General features: G+C 38.9%; 1 long non-coding RNA gene across 1 annotated transcript; it reads right to left on the bottom strand.

Moving 5' to 3' along the window:
* Positions 1–11689: 11689 nt before the first annotated feature.
* LOC133788706 (uncharacterized) lies at positions 11690–13536 on the bottom strand. Its single transcript, XR_009873349.1, has 2 exons — positions 12479–13536; positions 11690–12042 (listed from the first exon to the last, which is right to left on the bottom strand). It is a non-coding gene; the product is annotated as an uncharacterized LOC133788706 (long non-coding RNA).
* Between the last annotated feature and the right edge of the window lie 796 nt (positions 13537–14332).

Here is a 14332-nt window from a genome sequence, read left to right as displayed (position 1 = left end):
GGGTGGTAATCATACTCATCCACTGCTCTGCCTTAGCAGAATCTGCACTGTCCTAAAAAACTGGAGGTTGTTGTTTCTTAAACCTTTCATAAAGAGGTTCCCATTTGCTTCCAACCTCAGGCAGCTGCTCAACTGTTGGCACCACTACAGGTGGTGCCACTGGTAAAACGTTTCCTACAGAAACCTATTGTTGTCTCAGGAGGCAAATTTCTTCTTCCTGCCTCAATACTCTGGCCTGTAAATCATTAAACAATTGCTGCCAGTTATCAGGAGTTGGCTGTGGAATCTGATTTTGGTCATTCTCCTAACCCTGTCTGTTATTCTAGCCCTGATCTTCCTGGCCAACTGATGAATTTGTCTGTCTTGGAATCATTCTTATAACTTTAAGCTTGCTACAATAGTCAATGTGGCCAGTTAGGCAGTGATAACTAAACCTCTTGCCGCCTCACGGTCCAAGATCAACAGATAGTCACCCATATTCCACAATTATACAGATATACAAATGGATACATGATCGTAGCATTTAGAATTTAACACATATCAATTGATAATTCACAATGAACAATACCAATAAGTATGTTCTAGCAATATCTTTACTACTAAGCACGTTCTTGCTTATGATGTAGTAGTCAAGGCCCAGCCTTATCAATATATTTCATGTCAACAGGTAAATCATTTATGCTTTATTTAAGCACTTAAACATATAACCACCTAAATATTTACCAAACCATGAGTTGAGCTTGTCTTCAGTGGTGAGTGTACATGCCCAGCCAATCTGAGGGAACCCTAAACCTTAGCACGCTCTGATACCAAGTTGTAATGCCCTAGTTACTCCAAGACCGTTACTGTGAACTTTAAACAGTGCTTAACTCGCTAAATGAGTCATTAGGTTATAAACGTGCATCTAGGTGTTATTAATAGGCTAAGGTGAAAAATCTCGATCAAAAGGAAAGGATATATTTTATTTAAAACATAAAACTGTACATGGGCCCATAAAAGTGTTTTCAAGTTATTTACAATCCAAAATGGTCATCACAGTGTAAAAATTACAACCTGCCGACCTAAGCGGCAAAAATAGGGTTAACCCCTAGTTCCTTTGAGATAAACCTTGGTCGTGGTGGTCAAGCGGTTGCATATGTACACATCCCCACCTAAGCTCTCCACTCAAGGTTGGGTGAGCTTTTCTTTCCCTTTACCTGCACCACATAGCACCCGTGAGCCAAGGCTCAGCAAGAAAACTTATTACTGCATGTATACAATATCAATTGATGATTATGATAATCATACTGGGCTTGTAGCCTAAATCAGATAAGTGAAGTTCAGTAAAGATTCAGATCATCATGCTGGGGCTTGTGGCCCAATCAGATAAGTGACTATTAAGTCATACTCTGAATAGATGACTAATAATCCTATCTCTAGGGCTTTGAACCCTAATCAGATGAGTGACTATGGAGTCACAAACTTAGGCAAGTGACTAATAAGTCAACCTCTAAGGATCTGTTCCCTATATAGATGACTAATAAGTCCATCTCTAGGGTTCTGCTCCTTAAATAGATGGCTAATAAGTCCATCTCTGGGGATCCGCTCCCCAAGCCATGTGACATGTTGTAACGCCCTGGATAGCCAAGATCGTTACACTGTGTGTTTATAAAGTGCCAGACTTGCTAATCAAGTCATTTAATTAAAATCGTGTTACTGAAACTATAAAGGAACTAGGGTTAAAAATGTTTTGGTCTCAAAAGCCACATTTTCATTTAAGAAGCATCATCTGTTTACACAGGATCCCAAAAATAATAAGTTTAAAGACTGTTTACAAAAGACACAAGGTTTATATACAATATCAAGCCATATTAAGGCAAAACAGACAGTTAGGCAATCCCTGTCCTGACCCACTCCTCGACCATGGCAATCGAACAGCTGGCTATGTACATTCAACCCCATAGCTCTCCACCTCAGGATTGGTCCACCTTGCCCTTGCCTTTACCTGCACCACATAGCACCCGTGAGCCAAGGCCCAGCAAGAAAACACAACAACAGAGCATAAGCAATCAACAGACAAATCAACATCCCATACTGCATCACATAATCTCAGCCATATAATCATTCAGTATAAACAAGTATTCAACATGCTAAACATATCAACTCTTATCATACATCACTGCACAAATGATAACTAGGGCTAGTGCTCTCAAGCTGCTCCCTTCGTTATCCCACTGACTCCGGCCCGCTTAAACCGAGCTCAGTGAATATTAAGCTGTCCTCGGCTACCAGTGGCCAAGCCGCGCCGTGTGTGCAAATATAGTGTACGGCGCCCTTACGCTGCTTTTACATGTCCCATGGCATAATACCATCATTGACACGATACAAATATCGGGAGCACTTAGTCCCATCAAAAACATATAACCGGGTGCAGTTTTCTTACCTTTCAATTCACTAGCTTTGATCCCTCAACTCCTTGAGCACAGTCCCACTCAAGCCCTAGCGCTCACCTAAATACAATCATAGGCCAAAGTCATCATCAATCCTCAAGTCCAAAACCTAGCCTCGGGGCTAATCCCGAGCCCCCGAGAAGTCCTAGTTCCATCAAACAAGGTGGTGGAAACAAACCCCAAACCCTTGGTCAAAAACCCTTGCAAATAACCCTAAAATCCCCTTCAGAAGGCAGGGTAGCGCTATAGCGCTCATGGGAGGGCGCTACAGCGCTATAATCAGAAGCAAAATCCCCTCAGCATGCCTGGCCTAGGGCTACAGCACCCAAAGGCTAGCGCTGTAGCGCTAGTCACAGACAGACCAGCATCAGTTTTCCCTTCCTGCGATTTCCTCGAACCAACCTCAACCAAAACTCTTCCAAATATTTCCCAACCTCAAAAACAACCTTATGACCATACTCCACTCATCCCAAGCACCCCAAATACCTAGAACTCAAGCACATGCATCCCCAAACTCAAAATTCACCCTAGCCACTCCTAAACACTAAAACTTAGCAGAAACCAGCTGAACAACAAAGTTAGAGTTTAGAATTTATACCTTTGATGGGATTTCGACCACAAGTTGTCTCTAGACCTCCTTGACTTGCTTCTCCTCAGGCTTGGGCCTGAGTTCCCTAAAGTTTCCATCCAATTCAACTTAAACACCATAGCTCAAAAACCAGAAACAGAAACTAAAGAACTCTAAAGTCTTACCTCAAGTGTTAGTGAATCCTTGCTAAACCTCTGCCAATTCCTCAACCCTAGCTTAGGATCCTTGATGTTCAGTCTATCCCAGCTCTCCTCTGAGCTTTGCTCCAGAAATCCTCAAGAAATTGATGAAGGAAGCTTAAACCGACCTTAGAAAACTCTCTTTGTTTTTCTCCCTTTCTTTTTCCTTCATTTTTCTTCTTTTCTCTCTTTCGGACTTCTACACTTCTCTACACTTCCCACTAACATAAAGTCTCAGTAATTCCATTCTTAGAAAGCCAAATGACCCTAATGCCCTCCCCTTTATTCCTAACCCTTTAATCCACTTAAGGGCATTCTAGTCATTTTAGCCCCAATTCCCGCTAACTCCTCGAGTGTCTCTATTATTTCCCGCTTAACTCCCGATACCTAATTAATCACCAATAACATTCCTCAATGTCAAGATAAACTCCAGTATATTCGCTAAATTCCCATTTATACCCCTAAGCTCACCCCGAGCCGGGTATAAATCCCCGCCATGACTTTTTCGCTACTTTGCTCACTAGGATCGTCTCAAGTCACAGATCACAGATATATCCACATAATAATGTGGTCTCAACAATTATCACATATATCAAAGCAGTTATGCCCATAATGGCCAAAATTACGATTATGCCCCTCTAACCTAATCAGGGCCTACATGCATACTAATACACATATTCATGCATCTCAAATATTCAAATAATCATATAACATGCTTTAAATCATAATCATGCATCTTAATCATTAAAACCACACATAATTCCCATTATGCCCTTCAGGCACACTAATCAAGGCCCTTAAGCCTTATTAACGAATTTGGGTCGTTACACATGTCGATCACCTTAGCCTTTTGGCTCTGGCTCTAAGTAACTAGCCTTTAGACTAGACAAGCGCTTTTTGTTTTCATCGAACTTAAAGTCGATCAAGCATTTCATGCTTAAGATGATAATGCTTATGTTGATTAGATCTAATCTTTTTGGCTTGCGTTAAGCACGCTAATACCGTTTTTGACTCATAAGCCAATACCATACGACCAGTGCTCAGTACCACTGCCGAACTTGACTAATAATTCACAGCTTCACAATCAATACTGACACCATTGTCGATTCCTGACTCATAGGTCAGTGCCATTCACAGATAAGCAAGATTGCCAAACATTTAATATGAAATCAATGTCCACATATAGAGCACTCAATATGCCTCATTAATAACCATGCATGTCACATACTGGGTGTAGTTTTCTTACCTCTGGTTCAAGCATGAAATAATAAAAGAACGACCCTTGAGAACGATCAGTCCTTAAATGCCTTAGTGGTCACCTAGTCATAACCAAATATGGGATTTCATCAATAAAATGAATAATAAAAGGTTCCCGGACCAAGACCTAGCATCTGAGACATTGAATTCTACTAAATCGGGTAGTAGGAACGATGCCAAGGCCCAAGGTTTGAGTTCCCATGACAAAAACACATTTCTGGCCAAATAGGCCCTTAAGAGCCGCGACCCTACTCCACCATGTCGCGACCCGCCTCCCAAACAGAGACGCTAGCCTCCCTGCCTTTAGCACGCACCGCGGCCAGCCTCTCCCCATGCCGCGGCCCCAAGGCCCTTCAACACCACCCCTTCTTCTTCATCAAGCTTGGGCCGCGGCGCTCTAGAACAGAGCCGCGACCCCATCTGAAACCCAGCCAAACACCCCTGTTTTTCCTCTTCGAACTCATTTCAAAAACCTACTAAAACACTTCCAATTCCAAAAAGCAAAGTTCCCAAGTCAAACCTTATCATAACTTATCCATCACATATCCAACAAAAACCTAAGCTTTAAACCATTCAAAACCTCATCAAATTCCAAAAATATCAATTAAAAACCCAATTAAAACAAAGCAAAACCAGAGAAAAAATTTGGCTGAGATTCTTACCTTCAACTCAGAATTGAATCCCTTCACTGGTTGAACACTAGCCTAGGACATCAAGCTTCAATTTCCAAGTTTGAACCCTCAATCTTAGCTTCAAAAATCCAAGGAATAGGAAAGAGAAGAGTGATAATCATGGGGGAGAAAGGAAGCTCTATTTTACTTCAGCTTATGACCTTCCACGACTTTCTATGGTTGAATATATCCTTTGGTCAAATGACCAAAATGCCCTGGGTCATATTTATTTCCTTAATAGCCCCCAAGGGCAAAATCGTCATGTCACGTCTATCTCGTTAATTATAATTAACGTCCTCCAATTCCCGCTATTCCCAATATTCTCAAATACAAATAAATCATATCCCATTACCCTTTAATTCCCAGTAATGTACTTATCATCAAATTATCCTGAGACTCACCTCGAGCCCCGAAATTAACCCCGTTATGATCAAACCGCTAACTTGCATTCAAAGATCGTCTCATGCCAAATAGCTCCAACAAATCCACAATATAATGTGGCATCATCAACAATTCACCAACATGCATGAAAATATACAAATATTTCTGTAACGCCCTGGTTACCCCAGAGCAGTTACGGTGAACAGTGAATCGAAAATTTGACTCGCTACCCGAGTCCTTTGGTTAAAAATGTGATCTAAGTGTTATTATTAGGTTAAGGTGAAAAACCAGTAAAAAGGAAAGGATACATTTCATTAAGTAAATAAACTGCTCATGAGCCTTTCAAAATATTTACAAGCTATTCATAATACAAAAGGGTCGCTACTGCTTCAAATATACAATCCCCGCTGGCCTAAGCGGCAAAAATAGGGTAAACCCCTAGTTCCTCTGAAAACTCCTTGACCGTGGCGGTCAAGCGGCCTAATATGTACACCACATCGCCCAAGCTCTCCACTTAGGGTTCGTTAAGCTTCTCCTTTCCTTTACCTGCACCCATGAGCCAAGGCCCAGCAAGAAAACACAATAAAGCATGACATAATATCAACAATGATCATAATAACCATTCAAAACTAGCAGTCCAATACAGATGGGTGACAATAGCAAAAGTCACAAAGATGGGTACAGCTCCCTCTAGCCATGTGACGATAGGGTCACCAGGGCTTAACTGATAAGTAGTTCTTACATAAGTTTGATCAGGAAAGATGCATGGTGATTGGTCACCAACATAACCTTCCTCCCGACTCTAGAGTCGTAACTGTGGACAACGTCCCCTAGCCATGCGACAAACAGTCACCGGGGTCATATACCTTGGCTAAGTACATCTGATCTTAGACCAGGAAAGCGCTTATAAGTTCTTCGACCTTAGGGTCGGTCCCGCATTAATGCCATGAAGCTATTCAATGCGTGATCATCGACTTTAGAGTCGGTCCCTGACTAGTCAGTGCCATAGACAGGTAACCAGCGTTCACTAGCATTTAATATGCAATCCATGTCCACAAATATCAACCAACATGCTTCAATAGCAAACCATGCATGTCATATACCTATACAGGGTGCAACTATATCCATACACTGTTTTTTTACCTCAGATTCGAGCTAGAAAGATTAAAAGAACGACCCGTGAGAACGATCAACCTTTAGTCCTTTAGCGGTCACCTAATTAAAACCAAACATGAGACATCATTAATAATAATGATCAACATAGGTTCCCACACCAATATCTAGCCTCCGAAAGATCAATCCCAACTAATCCAAGTAGTAGGAATGCTCCTGAGGCCTATAACTAAGTTCCCGGGGTCAAAACGAGCAAACGGGGCGAAAACAGGGCAAGGGCTGCGGCCCTAGCACCTTGGGCCGCGGCCCCCAGGGTTCCCAGAGGCAAGGGCCGTGGCACCCTCCATCAAGGGTCGCGGTGCCCAGCAAGCACAAAGCCTCCATCTGCTTCTTCAAAGAAGGGTCGCGGCGCCTCAAGAACAGGGCCGCGGCTCTCCACCCTGGGCCATTCCCAAACGTGATTTTATCACTCCAAAGCCTCCAAAATCATACCTAAACATTCCCCAATCATCAAAACAAAGTTCCCAAGCTTCCCCATGCATCAAAACCCTCAAAACCCAAGTTCAAACGAATCGGAAGCTCAACAATTCACAAAATCAATTCAAAGCTTAGAAACCCGGAAAAACTCAAAACTTAAACCTCAATTACCTTCGATTGGGTTGTTTTCCGTCAAATCCTTCGGTTAAGAAGCTTCTAATCTTTCCTAGGATCGCTATGCCTCAATCCTTGCTTGATTCCGACTCCTAGAACTCGAGATATCTTCGAAAATGGTCAAACGGTAAAACGGGTTATCAAAAGGAAGAACGAGAGGTTTTCTTATCGTACGATCTATCTGACAGTTACTTCAAGCTTAAGTAACCTCAAATAAAACCTAGCGCTTGGGGTCCCAAAAACACCCCTGGGGACATTATAGTCAAAACCTCCGAAATTTCACCCTGATCTCAAATATTCCCAATTTTTCATTAAATAAGCATTTCTATTACCCCAAAATTGACCCCGTTATGAAAAAACCGCTAATCCATCAAATATGACCGTCTCATGCCGAATAGCTCGAATATATCTCCATAATAATGGGATCTCATACACAAATAAAGTTATGCACCCAAATACACAAATTCACCCTCAATGGGCCAAATTATCAGAATAGCATAATTATTTAAATGTGGACCCACATGCACGCATATAACATCATATCATAATATAATTCTCATAAACATGCATAAATACACTTAATGGCATAATTAAGTAGTTATGGCCCTCCCGGCCTACTAATCCAGCCATTAAACCATATTAGGGAATCCGGGGCATTACAATTTCCCTCAACGGACCAAATTACCGAAATTCCCTTATAATGAAAAGTGGACCCACATGCATGCATTTATCATCATATAATAATATAATTTACATAATCATTTAATGACATAATAAATCAATTATGGCCCTCCCGGCCTTCTAATCCAACCATAAACCTCATTAGAGATTTTCGGGCATTACAAGGACCCAAATATTTCCTCTCACCCATTTCATCACAATGTATAGGTGATCTACATTTCCTACCATACAACATCTCATATGGAGCCACTCCAATAGTCAAGTGGTAGTTGTTTTTGTAGGAAAACTCAATCAATGACAAATACTTAATCCAGAACCCTTCAAAGTCATGCTCGCAGCATATATATATATATATAATACAGCAATGCATTGTTTTCAAATAACGAATGGGGTACACAACTCTAATTCAACATTCAAATAAACAAGCAAAATCATTATTTCTCAACACTGGGGCTCATGTCCTGCTCTATGTGCATATGTCAGTTTTCTTACCTCACGTCCTAAGCAAGAACCAAGACGATCTCAAGTGTGATCATTTCCTCGAGCCCCGTAGAAATCCTAGCCACAACATATATATAATGTAGGTTTAGTTCATCAATAAACCACAACCTACCATACTTTTCTATAGACCTTTCTAGGCCCCAAATGTTCTTTAAACATGCCTCAATATAACTTAGGAACCTTAGGTCCTAGGGTTACACATTAAAACCCACTGAAAACGAATCTGAAACTAAGCTGGCAGCAAGGATCGGTCGACCGCCTGGACCGTCTGACCAAAATGGCCAGGCCTACCCAACCGAAAGACGGTCTACCAAGTGCACAAGGTCGGTCGATCGATGCAAGTTAGAGGCCCAAGCCCTACATTTTTCTGCAGTTTTTCAACTTCAAAACTCAACACCAATCGATTCCAACTAATACCAATTCAAATTTTTGACCCCAAAATAGATCAAACAGACAATATACAACCTCAATACACCCAACTCATCACAAATTATGCATCAAGATTATCAATTGTAAAATCTAGGGTTCTAAACCCAATTTTTCCCCAATTCAAAAATCAACCTAACTCTTTTATTTTTAATTCAAATTCAAGATTAAATCCAATACAAACATGTTTCTAAACCCTACATAACTATCCCAACAACCTAGAATCCTCAATTTCTGGAATTTAACTCAAATCCCCAAGTAGCTCAAGAACACTCAAGAACTATCAAAATAGTTAAGAAAAGGCTTACCATTGCCGCAAAACTTCGCGCTGTACAACCAAAGATGATGCTGTGATAGTCTGAATCCCATGATCCGCAGGGAGAAAGACCGGGTAAAAGTTGTGCAATCCCACATCGCCTGGGGAAGGTCAAGTGTGATGATTCTAAGACTATGTAGGTATGGGACTGCACAGTTGAAGAGGGCTTAATTGGATTGATGGGTACTACCTATATCAACAAGATGCATCTTCTTTTCGGTAGCCCATCACTTGAGAACTCCAAAGTTAAGCGTGCTTGACCTAGAGTAGTCTCATGATTGGTGACCTCCTGGGAAGTTTTCCCAGGAAGCGTGCGAGTGAGGACAAAGCACGCTGGAAAGACTCGTGTTTGTTTGTAGGGCCAGTCGTCATTCCAGGAAGCAACCATAGTGACATGGGGTGTTACAGATGCTAAGCACGTCCCAATTCTGCCTCACAGCTTGGATCTTGACTGGAGTTCCTCCAAATTTAAGAAATTGTTCCTTGGGTCTATATATAAAGCTTGAGATAGAGTAAAAGAGAAAACCTCAAAAGAAAGGTAATACTTTGTATCCTAATCACATGATGGATGCTAACACATAGTTGATTTATCTAACTCTATGGCCAAAAGACTAGTTTGCCCTTCCTCTCATAAGCCTAACCAACTAACCCCACGGGCATTTTGGTCTTTTTTTTTGTCTTAAACTCTAATTACACCTCAAACTTCCTAATTAATTCACCAAGCACTTTAACACAAATAGTTCACCAATTAATTTCACCACCAGAAATTCCCGGAGTATATAAAATTTCCAAAATACCCCTTGGCTCAACTCGAGTCAGGCATTTAACCCTGTTGTGACTTTTCCACTAAAATTGCTCGAAAGGTTCCACTCCTGTCGAATGTCGCAAATATAACCACATAATAATGTGGTCTCAATGCATATACACATATAATTACAAATACACCCTCAACAAGTCAGAATTATGAAAATGCTCATTTTTAACAAAAGTGGGTCTTTAAACATATTTAATACACATAACAATGCATACTCAAATAAAAAATAATATAATCCACAAAATACTCCACGTGCCCTCCCGGCACGCTAATCAAGGTACTTTAATCACACTACGAGTTTTGGGACGTTACACTTGCAGTGAACTGCTTTAGGTAGCATTGGGTTACATTGAGATGCATTGGAGGTTGCAATGGGTTGGATGAGTTTATATAAGCATGAAATTTTCATTTTTTTTTAAAAGATATTGCTTGAGGTTGCATTGGGTTGCATGGGATTGCATTAGGTTTGTATTTGAGGATGCAGTGGGTTTCAAGAGTTACATTGGGATGAAATTAACATATGAGATTTAAAATTTTCATGGAATGCACGGGCTTGCATTTGAGGTTGCAGCGGGATACATTAGACTTGCATTGGGCTTTCATTTGGGTTGTTGTTGGTTGCATAAAGATGATTAATTTGCATAACGAGGTTGTTATAATTCTTAGCATGATGAAATTTGCAAATTAGTTTTTTAAAGATTCTTTAGGTTGCATTGAGCTTGCATAAGTTGCATATGAATGCAATTTTGAAATGAGTTTTTTAAAAGTTTCTTTAGGTTGAATTGGGTTTCATGGGGTTGCATTTGAGGTTGGAGGGGACTTCATTGGTTGCCTAGGCTATCATTTGAGGCTGCAGAGGCTGTTTTAGGTAGCATTGGACTTACATTTGAGGTTGCAATGGGTTGGATGAGTTACATAAGCATGAAATTTGCAATTTAGTTTTTTTTAGCTTGAGGTTGCATTGTTTAGCATGGGGTTGCATTAGGTTTGCATTTGAGGTTGTGATGGATTTCATGAGTTGCATAAGGATTAAATTAACATTTGAGATTTTAAGTTGACATTGGTTGCATAAGCCTGCAGCATTAGACTTACATTGAGCCATCTCCCACACTATTTGCATATGAGTTTATAAGTTGGTATGAGTTACAATATTAGCAGTAGTATTGGTGGTTATTTATTTATTTATTGCTCTATGAATATTTCGTCAAGTTACACTTGTTAGCAACTGCCTTCAATTACTAAATATCTACCAAGAATGATGTATTTTGCTCCTATCTACATATTGATTAAAAAAAATATGATTATACTCGGGCAAATTAAGTTGTTAAGTTTTAGAAACATATAAAAAATGTTGTAGTGGCTCTTGTATTTAGGTTTTTTCTTTCTTTCTTGATTGACAAATCAATAATTGTATACATAAATATATGTGTGTAAGTATTAGTCAAAATAACATAAATATGAGTAAAGAAAGAATACAAATGACTATTTATTATCATTAAGCAATATGAAATAATATTATAATGTTATATATGTTTATCCAACCAGAGAAGCTTAAGATATATCCTTTTGCTTTAAAAAAAATACATTGCTAAATGAATTGAGAAGGCACTACAAGTACAAGTATATATATATATATATATAAATGACAGAAAGACTACTTCAACATTTCACAAGTAGCAAATTAGAAAAAAAATTGAATCTCTTTTTAGATGAAGGCTAAAACTAAATCTTTCAACTTGTAGCCATCAACTTGACAAAGTTAAAAAGGAAGCTTTGTACTGTTTCATTTTTTCTACAAGAACCAAAAAAATAGAAACACACAAAATCATAATCATTATTGCTCCGTTAACCACTTTGAGAAGCTTCTTCTTTTATCTCAAACACCAGTATCTTATACAGGAGTTCATTAATTACCAATCCATTTATAGTAAAGCAATACATATAATCAACTAATTATATAGAAGTATCTAGCAGTTATGAGACTATGAGCTGCTTCCACAATCTTAGTATGAGATTGACCAAGCCTTTTTAACTCTGCAATAATACACATATATTTTAGAAAAAATAACTGCTCTTTTTTTAACAAAAAAAATTCAATTAAAATAGAAAGTTAGACATATTTAACTCCATCACGTATTTGAAATTCCAGATCTCTATGAGAATCAACAATACTAGTAATAAGCCTACAAGAGCAGGGCAACTATTGTTTGTCAAATTAGATATTAGGCAGACAAAATCCTTATATATACATTTATATTTCACAATCAATATAACATATTTCTAGACTCAAAATAACAATAATAGTAACAAAAGTATAAAAATTTCAATCATAAGTTAAGCACTAAAAAGATTAAAATTGGCCAAAAAACATGAGCCATCAAGTTATAAATCTATAATTAACAATATAACGACATATTTATCAAAAACACACAAAGTATAACATGTTTACATTATTTACCAACAAGCATACCTAAATAAAATCAATAATAGAAAACAGATTTTCTTTGAGCTTGTTGAAAGGAGGAATGACCAATGTACAAGCAATGAGAAGAGACTAATGAACTTTTGAAAGTGGTGAGACAGATAGCTGAACCCATGTTCAAATAAATCCCCAAAACTAAACCTGAAAAGTTTCACGACAGTGAGGATCATAGCTTAATTATGCCTCCAATAAAATCAGTTGTGTAGAAAAATAGAGTACCAATAAGATATCTAGAGGTGAGACAGAGACCATCAGGGAGACGAGTTGCTGAGATTGAGGACTCAAATCAACAAGCTAAGGCTTTGGTTGAGGATCATACAAAAAAACTATACAAAAGCCAATTGTGCCCAAAAGAACTCAAAACACACAACCCTACAACTGAGACAATTCAACAAGCATTTGGCGGCCCACAATAGCAAACAAATTTGCATACTAGAACCATAAAGTTATAAGGACTGTAAGATTTCTTGGAAAGTAACGTAAAGCCATGGGCATGAAAACAACTCACAAAAATAGAAGCGAAAGAGAGCTTGGAGAGTAACTCATGGAAACCAAAGCCATGAGAAGATGCACTGCTTGGAACACGAGATTCTCAAGAGTCGAAAGATCGTGGTGGTAGTTGCCGAAAAGAAAAGAAGAAACAGAGGGTTAGAATCTATGTGGTTGCAACCTTGCCGAGGAACTAGTTTGACAAGTCATTGGAGAGGTCATGGTGGTGGTTGCCAAAGAGAAAATAATAGAGAGGGGGGTCGTGTGCTCTGTGTGGTTGCAAGCTTGCCCAACAAATGTGAAAATGAGATAAGAGAACGTCTGGAGTGTTTGAAACCAGAGAGAATTGAGCGTGAGAAACACAGAAACAAAAGAAAAAGGGTTTAGAGAGTAAAAATGAAAATAAAAGTTCTATTTTAATGTAAAAGTAAAAAAATCAAAATATAAAAATGGAACAAAATAAGAAAAACCGTAAAAGTGTAATTTTTTTTAAATTACCGTAAGGGGAAAATCCCTTATTAAATCCATCACTTCACTTTGAAGGATGTGAAACCTCAATTATCTTTATAGTCATCGGATTGAATAAACAAAATTATTTTTGGTATCCAAGGGATGATATTGTACGTCCCAAAATTCCTAACAAGACTTAGTGTCTTGATTAGGGGCCCATGAGAGTAATGTTATATTATTTCATATAATATAATGTTAGATTAAATAATGTAACAAAATGTGATTTGTCACATCTTATAACATATTATTAAGAGTCACAAAATTGGACACATGTGTGTGGCAAAATGTGACATATTTTGGAGTTACAAATTTGTAACTCCCAAATATTACCCAATAATGTGTATATTATATGTTACATATTTGAGATTGAATTTCACAAAGCCATGATGAAATATGGCTATTGGAGGCATGTTTTTAACTCCCAATAAGTGTTTGGAGGTTACAAAATCCTATGGGAAAGGATTTGGGACGTTTTGGAAAAATGACTTTTATGTGATGAAAATGTCATGTGGCCGCGGCCTGGGGGACAGAAGCCAGTGGCCGCGGCCACTGAAAAGTCCTGGCCGCGGCCACTGAAAAGTCCTGGCCGCGGCCAGTGAGGCTGACAGCCTATTTGGTTTTTCAGTTTTTTCCAAATTGAACGGTTCTAACATCCTAAATAACTCCCAAATCTCCATTTTAATTCCATAAACATCAAATTAAACATTGATAACAGCCATGGGGGTTGGTGGAATTTGAAATTCAAATGGGTATCTCAAACTCTATAAATAGGAGTCTAATGCTCACTTGTAAGACACACCATTTTCCATCCACAAAGCACTTAGCTGGAAAATACACCATAGA

This window comes from Humulus lupulus, chromosome 1 (genome assembly GCF_963169125.1).
Source record: "Humulus lupulus chromosome 1, drHumLupu1.1, whole genome shotgun sequence".
In the NCBI taxonomy this organism is placed as follows: Eukaryota; Viridiplantae; Streptophyta; class Magnoliopsida; order Rosales; family Cannabaceae; genus Humulus; species Humulus lupulus.
The sequence above is the reverse complement of the archived record's forward strand: the minus strand, read 5'-3'. Positions and strand labels throughout refer to the sequence as shown.